The sequence below is a fragment of the Macaca nemestrina genome, chromosome 3, assembly GCF_043159975.1.
Source record: "Macaca nemestrina isolate mMacNem1 chromosome 3, mMacNem.hap1, whole genome shotgun sequence".
Classification (NCBI taxonomy): domain Eukaryota; kingdom Metazoa; phylum Chordata; class Mammalia; order Primates; family Cercopithecidae; genus Macaca; species Macaca nemestrina.
This window is the reverse complement of record NC_092127.1, coordinates 176,027,027-176,043,193: the sequence shown is the minus strand read 5'-3', so window position 1 is coordinate 176,043,193 and position 16,167 is coordinate 176,027,027. Positions and strand designations below refer to the sequence as shown.

The 16,167-nt window shown below is 37.8% G+C and overlaps 1 protein-coding gene and 1 long non-coding RNA gene across 7 annotated transcripts in view; both read right to left on the bottom strand.

Moving 5' to 3' along the window:
• Positions 1–16,167, bottom strand: part of LOC105487858 (potassium voltage-gated channel interacting protein 4) — a 1,213,665-nt gene that overhangs the window by 861,828 nt on the left and 335,670 nt on the right. The gene's annotated exons all lie outside the window — the stretch shown is intronic.
• LOC139362113 (uncharacterized) overlaps positions 1–16,167 on the bottom strand; it is a 122,832-nt gene extending 106,665 nt beyond the window's left edge. The window contains exon 1 of the long non-coding RNA XR_011620459.1: positions 1–16,167. This exon is cut by the window's left edge and continues 55,597 nt beyond it. This is a non-coding gene — a long non-coding RNA (uncharacterized lncRNA).

The window sequence follows — 16,167 nt, the reverse complement described above, 5'->3', positions numbered from 1 at the left end:
TCTATCCTCTCTCCATTGTGCCTCTTGAATCACAGGAGTTCCACCAACTTTATATCATTTTTTTAAAAGCTTACAAATTAATAAGTGGAGGGAAATTAAGGTAGTATTAGGAATTCTAGATTCCAAATAACTGTTTTCATTGGATTGTAACTTTGAATAGATTTTTGTTTTTGAGTAAGGAGATGGATAACTGGGTAATGTATCTAAGACTGACATTGGGCCAGCATTTCGACTCCTAGTTAATTCGTCCTATCTCTAACTCTCTCTTCACTTTCCCTTTTAGAAGTAAGAAGGACAGCATAAAAATAATGTCTAATTCAGGCTTTTGGTATGAAATGGTTTTAGGTTTTGAAGAGTTATCTATTTATGGAACAAAAGAGTCTTAAGTGAGGCTCAACAAGAATTGAAAGAGTAATAACACTTAACACTGGGAAGAATGAATATTCAGAAGAGGAACTTTTAGCTTCTATTACAGAAAAAAAAATATCAATGCTCCCTTCTTCTGTTCATAGATGCATATTAGTTTATGTGACAGATTTATTCCTGAGTCGAGTATATCAAATGTTGGTTGACAATATTCACTCTCTGAGTTTTCTGTTTCGGTAAGGTAAACCCAGTTTTTAAAGTAGCTAATTCTTTTGTAATGTCCAAGGTTCTTTTGTTGTGGTTGTTTTGTTTTGTTTTGTTTCAGTTTTCTGGCTGTTACATATATCTACCTCAATTGTTGAGTTTCCAAAGATAAGGCAAGCCTCCTTCCCTCCTACATTTCTTCCTTCCTTCTTTCTTTGAGAAACATTTATCTAGACACTGGTGGGGGGAGGGGAATAAATATGAATAAGATATGGGTCGTAAAAGATCAGAAATAGAGTTAAACACAATTAACATATGGGAGCATATGGGAGTTGGCTCATTAGAGCAATGACACTGGCTGATCTGCTCACTGAATATTCATCAGTTCTCCTCACATTCCTTTTACAACTAGGTGGGGCCATGTGACTGACACTGACCACCAAGCTCTGAGTGGAAGTAAAGCTTGTCATTTTCAAGCTACAGTATGTAATTGCTGGTGCAAGACTTTCCAGCAAACACTTGCCTAGAGACTCAAGAAGCCACATATTCTGCATTGTGTTTTTCCAAAACGGGGGAGACACCCTCAGCATAGGTTGACTGTTAATCATGTAGAATTCAGCTCCCCACTATCCAACACTAGACGTGAGCCACGAATGAGGAGTAGACTTTTGTTGCTTGAAGGAACTGAAAACTCAGGGTTAATTTAGGGGCCCAGCATGGTTAATCCTAATCAGACTAATACATTTATAACATGGGATGGAAAACACAGGAAATAATAACATTTATGTAGATCTAACTATGGGCCCAGAATTATTTTAAGTATATAATACGTATCACTTCACGTCATCCTCACAACAATCCAATGAAGTAGGTACTGCTATTATTTCCATTTTACAGATGAGTAAATTGAGGCACAAGCAGGTAACCAACTTCCCTAGAAATATATAGTTAAACATGTTGGAACTGGGAATTAAACCTAGGCCATCTGACTCTAGGGTTCATTACCTTAACAACAATACAATTAGAAAACTAAACAAATGTGCAATTGCACAATGGAAGTATACTGTCTCAAGGTTTCCTTCAATTTGGAATATGAATATTTAGAATCAACATTTGGCATATTCCATTTGGAATATTATGTTGGTGCAAAAGTAACTGTGGTTTTGGTCATGAAAAGTAATGGCAAAAAGTGCAGTTACTTTTTTAAAAAAAATGATTATACTTTTTATACTTTAAGTTCTGGGATACATGTGCAGAACGTGCAGGTTTGTTACATAGGTATACATGTGCCATGGTGGTTTGCTGCACCCATCAACCTGTCATCTAGGTTTTAAGTCCTACATACATTAGGTATTTGTCCTAATGCTATCCCTACCCTTGCCCCCAACTCTCTGACAGGTCCCGGTGTGTGATGTTCCCCTTTCTGTGTCCATGTGTTCTCACTGTTCAACTCCCACTTAGGAGTTCATGAGAACATGAGGTGTTTGGTTTTCTGTTCCTGTAATAGTTTGCTGAGAATAACGATTTACAGCTTCGTCCATGTCCCTGCATAGTACATGAACTCATTCTTTTTTATGGCTGCATAGTATTCCATGGTGTATATGTGCCACATTTTCTTTATCCAGTCCATCATTGATGGGTATTTGGGTTGGTTCCAAGTCTTTGCTATTGTGAACAGTGCTACAGTAAACATGTGTGTCTTTATAGTAGAATGATTTATAATTCTTTGGGTATATACCCAGTAATGGGATTGCTGGGTCAAATGGTATTTCTGGTTCCAGATCCTTGAGGAATGCCACACTGTCGTCCACAATGCTTAAACTAATTTACACTCCCACCGACAGTGTAAAAGTGTTCCTATTTCTCCACATCTTCTCCGGCATCTGTTGTTTCCTGACTTTTTAATGATTACCCTTCTAACTGGCATGATATGGTATCTCACTGTGGTTTATGCAACCAATAAACATATGAAAAAAAGCTCATCATCACTGGTCATTACAGAACCACAATTACTTTTGCACCAACCTAAATAGTATCATCTAGTCCCTGAAAAAATATTTACTGGGAACCTACCATGTGCTGACTTCTCTGTTCAGCCTCAATCCTATCCTAGGTGGTAGATAAGTGAGAATCCCCAGGGGCATGTGAGAAATGAAACAGAGCGGCTTCAGGGGCCACTTGAAATCTCCTGCTTTCCAGAGCAACTTGTGTTGAAGCGCAGAGAAGGTGTTGAGGATTGTTACTTCAATAAATCCCCAAATTTGTATTAGTAAGCAGTTAGTTCGTCCTTAGTACAACCAACACCTTGTATCATGGCCCAACTCTCCTAATTGTTCAGCTTTCATTCTCTGTTTCTTGTTTAACACAATGGTCTGTATCGCATAGAATTCCAAATAGATATTAAGGCTACTTTTGTCATAAGGCAAATTGGCTTATAATTATACCAATTCAATTAATATTTATATTTTGCCATTTATAATAAAAATTTTCAACTATTTGGATGAATTCTAATGGACAAATATTTCAGTAAACCATAATTGGACTTCAAAAGCAATTTTTATTAAAGCTTCTTGTAACATATGAATACACACATTTATATATATGTTACAAGAAGTCTATTGACTCTGTAAACGGTAACAACTGTTAAAACTGCATTTTTATTTCTGCTGTTGCTTTTAGAAGTTGACCTTCATAACCTGGAATAAAGATACTGTCTTTCTTAACTTGGAATGTTGCTAAAGTCATAGTCAAATCAAATTGTGTGTGCATTGTTTTGAAATCCCCCCTCCCTATCTCCATCTACCTTCCCAGGAGGAAAAAATAAAAACAAAAAAGAACAAAAACAAAGCTTGCCTCCACCTGGCTTTGAGCCAGGGAATAAGAAGAAAGAAGCTTTTGTTATTGATGCTATTTATAACCCTGAATTACTCTTGTTAGAATGATGGGGCCAAAGCAGGGGAAGATCTTTTGTTTGCTTAGTACAAACCGCATCTTCCCCCTCAGTAGAACCTTACTTAAGATCATACTAAACAGCCACTGCAGGTACCAGGTGTGGAGCTAAAAGCTGGGAAAGGACCAAGATATTTGTAAAGAAGAAATGGAGAGGAATTGCATTCCAGGCAGAAGATTTGGAAGTGGAAACCACCCTCCGAGGAGATGGAGAACCAGTGGAGGATGGGTTATCTATCTGAAGCCTGTGGAGACTGAGGAGAAAATAAGTGTTTCAAGGGGTTTTGTCAAGTGAAACATCCTGGGGGTGATGGTGGTGAATGTGAAGCCGTCCCACCTACAATACCTTTGATAAAATACTGTTCATTGGTATGGTTTGGCTGTGTCCCCACTCAAATCTCATCTTGAATTGTAGCTCCCATAATTCCCACATGTTGTGGGAGGGACCTGGTGGGAGATAATTGCATCATGGGAGTGGTTTCCCCCATCCTGTTTCTGTGGTAGTGAATAATTCTCAGAAGATCTGATGGTTTTATAAGGGGAAACCACTTTCACTTGGTCTCTTTTCTTTCGTATCTGCCGCCATGTAAGATGTGCTTTTCACCTTTGGCCATAATCATGAGGCCTTCTCAGCCACGTGGTGCAACTATGAGTCTGTTAAACCTCTTTTTCTTTATAAATCACCCAGTCTCAGGTCTGTCTTTATCAGCAATGTGAAAACGGACTAATACACCCATGAATGTCTTCACACAATGTTCTAGATACAAGTGCCTTCCTGTTTCAAAATTAGCATAGGATGAAAGCCAGGCTTGTCTCAGAAAGCTGAGGGGAAGGGCGCATCACCAAATTCTGCCATCAAAGCCACTTTCCTTCAGTTCATTGGCTTTCCCAAGGTATAAAAGAAAAGTGTTTTCTTTGACTGGTCCTTTCATTATCTACACCTCCCTTGGAGCCTAGGTCTACTGTATTCATTCAAAAAGAGTTGGCAGATTGGGGATGACCCAAAATTATAGGATTGAGGACCTTTTCTTAAAATATACTACCATGCTGTTTTTACTGCTTTAACAGCAAAGCATCCAGACAATGCAGGTTTTTAGGATATTGTGTTTTTCCAGAGAAATGAAATGAATAAGTTCCCCAGTGGTAAATATAAAAATAAAAAGAGGACTTGTTTGATTTGTAGGAAAACATGTATCTAGCTATAAAGGAGAGAAAGAAAAATGTAACAGAAGACAAAAGAAAAAAATTCATCTTAAGAGAGTAATGAATAATTATGAACTGTTGATTCAATTGGGAGGGTAAATTATTTTGGTACGTCTGAAAATACAGAAAGCTGTAAAATCACTAGTGAGCATGCCATTGACTATTCTGGATTAAAGCAGCACCTGTTACCATTAAATGGAAGGAGAGAACAAGGAAGAATGTAATATTGTGTTTTATGCATAAACAGTGTTCCAAGTACTTACTACATGCAACAATTTTGTAAGAGTGATTTTATGCCCATTTTAGCACTGGGGATAACTGAGTCTCAAAAGTTAATCAGCTTGCCCAGGGTGTGTAGAGAACATACAATTTAAGTTCACTGAAGAATTATTGAACTCTTAGTTTATGCCAGGCTGTATGCAAGATCAGGGTCAGAAAACTTTGTAAAGCACCAGATAGTATATATTTTAGGCTTTGCAAGTCATGCAGTCTCTGATGCAATACTCAACTCTGCAGCTGTAGTAAAAAACTAGCTGTAGGAGATATGTAAAAAATGAGAGTGGTTATGTGCCAATAAAACTTTATTTACAAAACCAGGCAGGCAACAGACTGGATTTGGCCTGGGGTTTATCAACTCCTATGATTGATGATGAGGGTATGATGGTGAGAAAGTCAACACATTAATCCCTCACAGAGCCTCTCTAATTCTAAAGACACTATTTCACTGTTTTCTTGCATCTGCTTTATTTAGACAGTGCTTCCCCCAAAAAAGCTCTGAGATTTTTTACCTAAAAATTCTTAACTAAGAAAAGTAAATATTTGCAACATCAACACATCAGCACCCTGGTTCTTTTGCATTCATGCACCAGTGGGGTCTCCCAAGTCATCCAATGTATGAATTTTCAGTTTATCTCCATGTCTTTCCACAGTTTCCAATTCCAAATGCAAATATCCTTCTAGTTGATTTCCCATTAAACAGAGCCACATTATGACTCCTGGAAGACACATCAGGTTAGGAATATATTATTAGACTTGTCTTCAGGGAACAGACATCTCAGAACATATGAAGTTGTTGATATGTTCATATGTACCTATAAACACTGGGGGCAGGCCCAAAGGAAGTTGTAGGGAGTACTAAATATATGACTTGATGACAATAGAGGCACAGCCCCATTCTCAGGGATTTTGATTTAGTAGACCTGGGTCGGATTCAGTAATAAATATCATTTTCAACAAAAATCCTTTATGAAGTTGATGCATTTGATTAACTGTATCATCGCTGCAGTCCTACAGCTGGATTATTGTTTCGCTGTCAACATTCTTGAGATCTTGATTTGAGCATCCTTGCAACACTATTCCTCCTCTGTTCACTTAGCTCCTGTGTGGAGACGGGGACCCTTCAGGAAATGTTCTCCTACCTCCTATGTTCTGCTTTGAATCCTCCTCCCATTTCACATATTAAAACAAAGAATACATTTTGAACATTAACACATTTCTGAAAATTATTTTTCAGTCTGTATAACCTTTTGATGCCGATTACTTCCCTGTCTTAGAAAGGGAATCAATAACCAAGAGTCTTTTTAAAATTAAGTTTCTATTATAATAATTATGATTTATTATTTTTATGCTACGATAATTTCAGAATTTCCTTAAATAAATTAATTTCCAGTTTCACAACTTTCCCCCCAAAATGCAAATGGTAACAAAAATAAGAACAAAAAAATGATAACAACTACCAGGTATTACGTACTTAATAGGTGCCACAGACTGTGTTAAGTACCATAAATGTATTGACTTTTATATATGCAAACATAAAATTACAAAATTAGGGGTAAGCTTGAGAGCAAAATACTACCACAGTAAGTAATCCAAGTGGCAACGCTGTCCCTTTGCTGCTTCTACTACAAAGTGAATTCTAGGGGTTGGCTTTTACTAGTTCAGATCTGTATTTTAGGTGTGAGCTCAATAATTGTTCTGAGCAGACTCGCTCTGGCCAAGCTGACTGCTGTATTCTGTATTAACTTACTTTGTTTACCTACCAAAGGTGAATCACTCTAGATGCCAGCAGAATTGAGTTTAAGAAGACAGGGTTTGGAGATAACCTATAAACATTGGGGGCAGGCCCAAAGGAAGTTGTAGGGAGTACTAAATATATGACTTGATGACAATAGAGGCACAGCCCCATTCTCAGGGATTTTGATTCAATAGACCTGGGTCGGATTCAGTAATAAATATCATTTTCAACAAAAATCCTTAGTGATTCTGTTGCAGGTGGTCCTCAGATCACATCTTAAGAAATATTGATGTAAATAAAACTGTTTCAAACTGCCTCTTTCTTCATTCCCTTACTCCCTCTGCTAACCAAGTCCTCCCACTCGGTTCACTGAAAGGGCCAGGCTTGGTGATGCTGAGGTATGGCTTCCTCCCTAAAGCAGGTAAACAATACAAAAGCTTTTACACTGAGCCAAAATGTTCACTTAATATCAACTTGTAACAGTCTCTTGTATTTTGTACCTAGATGATCCTTGATCCAAAACAATTTAAATTTAGAACAAGGCTGTCCATACTTTCTTAATTACTGACATTATTAAGATTTTAAATCTGTATAGAACTAAAGTTTTAATTTTTTAATTGATGCATAATAGATGTACATATTTTGGGGGTACATGTGATCATTTGATACATTCATATAATGTATAAATTGGTGTAATTGGGTTATTCATCACCTTAAATATCTTTTTTATTTGAGAAATATTCAAATTATTCTCTTCTAGCTATTTTGAAATGTACAATAGATTAGCATAAACTATAGTCATCCTACTGATCAGTTGAATACCAGTTATCATTTCTCCTATATAACTGTGTATACTTGTATCCACTAATCAACTTCTCTTAAAGCTCTTCTTATTTTCCAGCCATGCCTAGAATCTTGACCTAGTACTGGTGAACACTCATGCTCTGCATGTGTTTATAACACTTTTGATTTCTCCATGGTTGTGAGCTATTCCTCTGACTTGACACTTGGATAGACATCCTCCAATACCCATACTGCATTTCATTTCCATCATGAATACTTGTGTATGAGTATGAGTTCCTTACTACATCTATAAAATTGGATTTCTAGCCTAGACTCATCTCTCCTTGCTCAGCTACTGGCTAATAGACATCTCCCCTTGCAAATCCCATAAAGATCCCAAATCCAATATCACAAACACAAACCTGATCCCCTTTTGGCATTTAAAAAAATTTTACTAATGGGTGTCATCACTAATCCAGTCACTAACGTTAAACAAACAACAACAACAAAAACTGGATGTCATCCTAGATCCCTTTATGCTTACCACACATCCCTTCATTTAATCCCCCAACTGTTCTCACAGGCACCAGCGTCCTAGGGTTCTATCTGGGCTTCCTAGCTCTAATCTCCCTCCTCTCAATTCCTTCTTCACATTGCTGCAGTCCAAACTGTCATAAAACCAAACCTGATTATGCCATTGCTTTTCTTTTCTCCTTAAAACACTTCAATGTTTTCACATTGCCAAAATAATCAATTTCAACAACTATGCAATTAAAAAATGCATTTATAACCTGGAGACTGCCAATTTATCCCAACTAATCTCCATCTCCATCTCATTCCATGTATACAATCAAAATTATATATATCCAGCTATAATAAGTGCTTACAGTGTCCCAAATGTGCTGTTCTGATTCTGGCCTTGACCACTCCAACTTAAGTCACCATCATGTTTTTTCTGCACCTCTGTAAGAGACTCACCTTTCCCCTTTCTCATCCCCTAAACATGTCCTCCACCCAACCCCCTAAGTTAATTTTGATAAAATAATAAGACCATGTCAGTCCTCTGTTTGGCTCTCCAGTGGCTTCCTGCTGCACTGGATAGATGTTCACATTCCATCCATTGGTCTATAAGGTCTTCTATGATCTGATTCCTGCCTACCCTCTGTCCCTCCTCTCCTTCCATCCTCCCACTCTTTCAAATCACTCCAACCAAACTGACCTTCCTGATCTTCACATGAGCAAAGCTCATTTCTGCTTTAGGAACTTTGCTCTCAGAACCTTTCTGTACCTTTTCCTCCATGCTTATGCATGGCTGGTTCTTACTCCTTATTCACGACTCAATTGTCACCTCCTCGGAGAAGCTCTCCTTGACCACACTATCAAACGCTGAGTGTCCTCCCCATATTTCTTTGTTACTTTACTGTGCATTATTTTCTTCATGCCATCTCTCACTTAGCAAAATCACCTGAATTAATTAGTTTACTAATATAGTCATGCCCCTCCCCCACTCAATTGTAAGCACACCATTTCCTGGCACAGAACACTAGTTCAATAAGCATTTGTTGAATGTCTCAATGGCTTTGCTTATGTTGTTCCTTCTGCTTCAAATAAGCTTCTTCAACCTTGGGCACTGACTACCTGCTAGACTCTAGAATATTCTTCAACACTTAGTTCAAATAACTCTTCTGCTGAGAAGTCCTCCTTCACCCCAAACAGCATTGATCACATCTAGGTTTGCCTTACTCCATGTCTCATTACAGCATCAAATTGCTTCATAATTATTTGCTTGCCTGCCCTTCTCCCCAATTAGACCTCCTTGGAGTAAAGGCTGAATCTTATTCAACTCAGGATCCTCTGCATATAACTTGGTTCTCCAGGGGCAGTAGATACTCAATAAATGTATCCTGAAAGAACAAATAAATCTGCTGCTGCCCATATCAGAGTATAGATAAGATGTGAGAACAGTGATGATCAGAGTGATGTAGCCTTAAGACTAATAAATAAGCTTAACTCAAGTCTCTCATTGTATGTGTGTGTGTTGACTTTTCACATGTATAGAAAGATACACACACGTAAAGTATGAACAATCCTCAAGTACAATGATTCAAATAAATTACATATAATTAATCCTTATATTGCTCAGAATATATTTTAAATATATTTGGTAGTTTACTGCTGATGCAACAATTGTAGCTGCAACTGTAGCTGTGGGTACTCATCTTTTTTATTTACGTATGCCTGTAACTGTACTTACCTAAACTGATAGGTTCAGAATAAAGAAGGAGGAGTACAAAGCAATTCAAATATAATGCTTAGTTCAAGGGAGGTACTTTAAGTCTCTTCTTAATTAAAGAAATAAAGATTCTGGGAAACTAATCATTGAATTTGAATTTTGCCATTTAAAATTTTATGAAACACTAATGAATAAGATATAATGCCCATGTTTATATACATTCCTATAAATCTTAAGTATTTGCTTGCATCTACATATCTATTCAGTTTTGATTATCTATGCCTTTTTCGCAGTTTTATCCAATGTATTTCTTTTGGGGGGAAAAAACAACTTTTAACAATACTTATAAGACTCATGATTATTTCTCTCCTCTGCTGATTTTGCCAAAGAGCTTTAAAACATGTTTTATCATTCCTTCATTACATGGATGAATAAGCCTATTTGAGCATTTATTTACTAACTTTGCAGTTGCTCTAGTTTTCTAAATTTTGTGTTTTGAATCCTCTGCTGTGTCTGTAAAATGACCTTGAAGTGAAGTTGTATCTGCAAGTCACATAAAGCCATAAGAGATCATAGAGATTGTTAAAATTTATTCAGACTTTTTGAGTATTTGCAAGACTGTGTGGGAAAGAAAAAGAGGAGGAAGAGGAGCAAGAAGAAAGAAAGGAAAGAAGGGAGGAAAGCAAGGAAATAGAGAAAGGATGTAAGACTTTAAATGCAAAGAAAAAAGTGCAAAATCCAGTCAAATGTTTTAGCTGGTTGAGAAATGAAAGCAGACAAGATATTACATTTCATAAACTAACAGGCCAATTACTTTTGAAAATTTTGAAGCCCACAATATCTGCAGCTCCAGGTACCTTTACCGGCCAAGCTAAAATCACTGGGTCCAACTTCTGTTATTTGGAAAGGCAATTGCCTGAGTGGCCATGAATCTTCCAATCTTAAGAAAATTAAAAGTAAGTAGCAATGATAAAAATAACCCCAGTTAAATTAATGCTAATGACCTGCCTGACTAGTGATGTGTCTTTCAATCCCAGATGAAAAATCACAAACAAAAAGATTCAACAAAATCAAAACTATAATATTTGAAATTATAGAACTGGATTCTCATGTCTAAGGATTTGTACATTTAGGCAATTTTTGCTTCTGGGATGCTTAAACAAATTTAATCTAGTAGAGTAATAGTCTTATATTGTAGTTTAAAATATATTTTAATCAAAATATAATATAATCAAGTAACTGATAGACTTGTGATTTTAAGTTGAAATTTTAGTAGACTTCTGCTCAGTAATGGGAAATCTAAGATTTTTTTTCATTCATCGATTATAAATTTTAGGTTTTACTTTTATAAAAATTATTTAGTGAATAAAAAAGTTTGATTAAGTTAGAGAATTACCTCAAAATGAAGTAAAATATATTAATTTTTGAATAATATACCTTCTATTACTACACATAATTAGTGCTAATGAAATGGTAGTATCTACTGTTGCAATGCAGATGTGGAGTCCTTTGCTTAAAGATCAATAAATTATTTAGAAACCTAAGAGAACCAGATGAATGCCTACTTTTTGCTGTATGTAAATCATCCTATGTGGTAGTTGCTCTTGCTATCCACTTATAGATAAAGAAACTCCAGAAAAAGGGGTAAAGGAATTTAAGTACCCTGACCGTGTTTGCTCAGCTAATAATTTTAGGAACCAGAATTTTTACTTAGGGTTGTGTGATTTCAGTATAAAAGACATATTAAACATTGTAATACAGTAATATAAAGTAACACCACCTCTATCTTGTTTAGCATAATATCTTTTGCTCCTCAAATGGCAGGTATAAATGGGACCTTGGCAAATTGCAGGATTATTTGCTATTGGAAATTTTTGTTTAAGAGTGAAAAATAACCTTCATTAATCTTTTATTTCCATACAGAGTTCCATAGATTGGCTATATTTAAGATAAGGCCAACTTTTACATGGACTACCTCTGAAAAATATAAATTGGATGCTATTTGTCTGAAGAAGTTAGGATGAGATTTGATATCCTTTTTTTGGGTACACTAAATTTAGACAAATTCAAGCAATTCTTTTGAAAGTCACTGTGGGACAAAGATATTGGAAGACAAACTAGAAAAGTAAAGTAGCTGAGTGGAACATCTTTCTCACTTTGACCAATTATTTCAAAAGCCTCCAAGAGGTCAGATTACTTCGCTTTAGGTTTCCAAATGTATTAGGATATTTTCAGTGTAAAGGGACAGTTAGTCTAGTGAAAGTGTTGTTCCTTTGGCGTTTCTGAACTTTAAAGGACGCTGGGGTGTTTCTGGGAGTAGAACGGCACGCCTTCTTTGGTGGGATTCTTGCTGGGCTGGTCACTAAAATACAAGTGTAGTCCACATTGAAATGAGTAAAACTATTGACCTATGCCTCAGAAGCTAGGAGACCAAGGATGACATAAACATGAACACTAGCCATTCCAAGGGACAATGCCATCCGGTATGCTGTAGACGCTGTCAGAAATAGCAGACTCCTGAGATCCTCATTTTCACTCTTGGCAGATTGGAAAAGGCTAACAAACACTATGGCTCAAAGGTACATAAACTTTCCTTGGAGGCTATAGGCTCCTCCTCAAAGTCAATGAGGCAAGGCAAGTACATTTTTAAAGTGAGTCCTTATTGAAGATCATTGGATGCTTCATTCTTGTGCCTTGCTCTGTCATAAAGCTTCTAGGGTGAGACCAATATGCCCAATCTCAAAACATTCTATTTTTAATATTTCTTTATACAACCTTTTTTTTTTTTTTTTTGAGACGGAGTCTTGCTCTGTCACCCAGGCTGGAATGAAGTGGTGTGATCTCGGCTCACTGCAACCTTTGCCTCCCAGGTTCAAGCGATTCTCCTGCCTCAACCTTCAGAGTAGCTGGTACTACAAGTGCCTGCCACCACATCCGGCTAATTTTTGTATTTTTAATAGAGATGGGGTTTCACCATGTTGGCCAGGCTGGTCTCGAACTCCTAACCTCAGGTGGTCACCCGCCTCGGCCTCCCAAAGTGCTGGGATTACAGGCATGAGCCACCATGCCTGGCCTACAATGGTTATTTTATTGGCTAAAACTAAATTGGTTTTCACATGTAAACAAAGATAGTTAACCATTCCCTGACCACCATCTAAAAAATGGGGTGGGAGGAGGAGTTAGTCACTCTGAGTTCGATGGAAGTTGAGGGAGTCTTCTCCCCGACAGAAAAAAAAACCATCCTCTGTTGTCTTAGAAATGGTGGCTGATAGGTTTCCTTCCTTCTGTTGTTTTCTCTTGGGACAGGAAAAAATATGTAGAAAGAATGAGAAATGCCTTAAGCATTAAATTCAGTACTCTGAACAATCTTACTGGGGAGTTGAACCCACGCCTAGATAGCCAGAGAGAGAATTACATTATTTGGAGGGCAGCTTGGGGTGGTGGCCATCCAGATATGGAAACTTAGAGAAAGGATATTTCTGGCAATGGCAGCTTCATAATTTCTAAATAGTCATAATTTGATCAGAGAGTGAAGGTGGAGGTGGCGATAGGAAAATAACATTGAGACTCGATATGTGTGGCAAACAGGATCCTTTTAACATATCATTGAGGATGGATGGAGAGGAAGACAGTTATCTTTCTGAGAATCCGAACAGTAGTCAGCAGAGTCATTAGTTTTCTATTGCTGCTGTACCAAATTACCACAAACTTGGTGGCTTCCAAAATTGCAAATGTATTACCTTCTAGCTCTAGAGGTCAGAAGTCTGATGTGGGTCTCACTGGACTGAAATCAAGGTGTCAGCAGGGCTGTGTTGCTTTCCCAATGCTCTAGGGAAGAGTTAGTTTCTGTGGGTTTTTTTTTTTTTTTTTTTTTTTTTTTTTTTTTTTTTTTTTTTTTTTTTTTTTTTTGAGACGGAGTCTTGCTCTGTTGCTCAGGCTGGAATGCAATGGCACAATCTCGGCTCAACTTCAACCTCTCCTCCTGGGTTCAATCGATTCTCCTGCCTCAGCCTCCTGAGTAGCTGGGATAACAGGTGTGCATCACTAAATCCGGCTAATTTTTGTATTTTTAGTAGAGATGGGGTTTCACCATGTTGGCCAGGCTGGTCACAAACTCCTGACCTGTTTTTGAGCATTCTCTGGCTTGTGCATGCCTTCCATGTCGAAAGCCATCAATGGTGAATTGAGTTCTCACATCATATTTCTCCAGTCTTCCCTCTGACTCACTCCTCCGCTCCTTAGGACCCTTGTGATTTCGTGGGTTCCCCACATATAACCCAGGAAAATCTGCCTATCTCAATGTCAAAAATTAACAACCATATTTTTCTTTGCCATGTAGCAAAATATATTAGTAGGGTCCATGAATTAAGATGTGGCCACCTTGGGGTGCTTTCATTCTGTCTATCACAACAGCTGTGAGAAACATGGTGTTTGGAACCATATTGTCTAGATTCAATCCCAATGCCACCACATACTAACTATGCAACTGTGGGCTAATGATACAGTCTCTCCATGCCTCAGTTTCCTCAATTGTAAACCACAGTGAATAATGCCTATCTCAGAAGGTTCTTCTAAGGAATAATGTGTTAATTTATGAAATGTGCTTAGAACTGCACAAGTACTCAATTAAAATGAACAATTCCGACGTCCATCTACTTTACCAAGATAGAAGATAAAATTATTAAATATATGATGAATGCCTACAAGCTTCAGACTTAGGAGAATTTGACTGCAGTTATCAAGAATAGATACTTACAAATGCTTCCTAACATGTCTACACTCCAAATTCCCAAAGTGAATGAATAGTTCAGGAGATCCCAGGATCAAATCAGGTGGACAGTATTCGAAAGCACCTGCTTTGATCCCAGGATCTCCCCAGCCATTCATTCACTCCGGGAATCCTTGCATGGGGAGAGCTTCTCACATATAAGCATAATGTTTATCTGCAGCTCTGCCAGTTTTCTTAGTCCTGCCCCTTTGAAGTCTAGCATTAAGTAGGCCTAAGATGCCATTCAACCCACTGTCTACGGTACTGCTGGTCTCTCCAACTTGCATCTGCCTCCTTTTCTTACAGGTCACAGAAAAACCTATGCTTATCCTAGATTTTTTGGAACATAGTCACATAGCACAGCTGGTGGACTCCCTAGGAACACAGCGATTTCCATTGTTCCACAATCATCTTCTTCACAAGATAAACAGGCTCCTGAGAACTGGGGAGCTGAGATGCTGCAGGTGACATATGTATACAGATATTCAAGGTTCTTGGGATATCTTACAGGTTCTAATTCAGGCCTGGATGCTAAGGGTTGCCCTACTCTGCAAGACTTTTACTCATGGTGCTTTTCTCTTAAAAGCTTTATTGTTTTGTTTTTTTTCATGATGGTCCTTATTACAGACATTTCCCTTTCTACTCTATATTCCCTTTCTCTTCCCTCTATATTCTTCCATTACTGATTACCACAACCTTAGAAGCTTAAAGAAACACAAATTTATTGTCTCACACTTTCTATAGGTCAGAAGTCCAGTGGTCACTGCCACGTCTCTGTTTATGATCTCACAAACCTGATATACATGTATCTGCAGGGCTGCCTTACTTTCTGAAAGCTCTAGAGGAATGTCTTTGTTCTTGCTCATTCAGGCTGCTGGCTGAGCTTAGTTCCTTGTGCTGTGCAATTGAGATCCACATTTCTTTGATGTCAGCTAAGGACCATTCTCAGATTCTAGAAATTACCTGCATTCATTGGCTTGTGTCTCCCTCCGTTTTCAAAGGCATCAATGGTGGCTGAGTCCTTCTCACATCACACTTTTCTGACTCTTCTGTGTTTCTCTTCTGCTTTTAAGAATTCATGTGATTACACTGGGGCCACCAGGATAATCCCCCATATTGAGGTCCATAGCCTTCATCACATCTGCCAGGTCTTTTTTGCCATGTAATATACAATACTCACAGAATCTAGAGATTAAGGTGTAGGCATCATTGCAGAACATTAGTCAGTCAAGCACTGCCTCTTGTACTCCAGCCATCAGGGTCATTAGGTCTACATATGTCTGAACTTTTTGCTTCTAATTTTCTCCCACAGACTCCCCAGCTCTCAAAGAAAATCAAGGCATATGGCTGGGCATCTCTTTTAGCATCCTTGAACAGTCTGTAATGGCCCAAAGGTACTCCAAGAATGCAGCAATTGAAAACAAGTCACCCAGAGCACACAGACTGGAGGTAGGTGATGCTTCCTCACAGCCAAAATGTAGCCTCATCACTGACCAGCCAAAGGTGGTCCATTTCATCCATATTAAGAGATACTGAAAATACTAGAAGAACTGATGAGAGATAAACTGACTTTCCTGGGAGAATTTAGTAAAAGACCTCCAAGAGATTATGTTCAATTTGAACTTTGAAGTATGCAGGGAGTTTAAT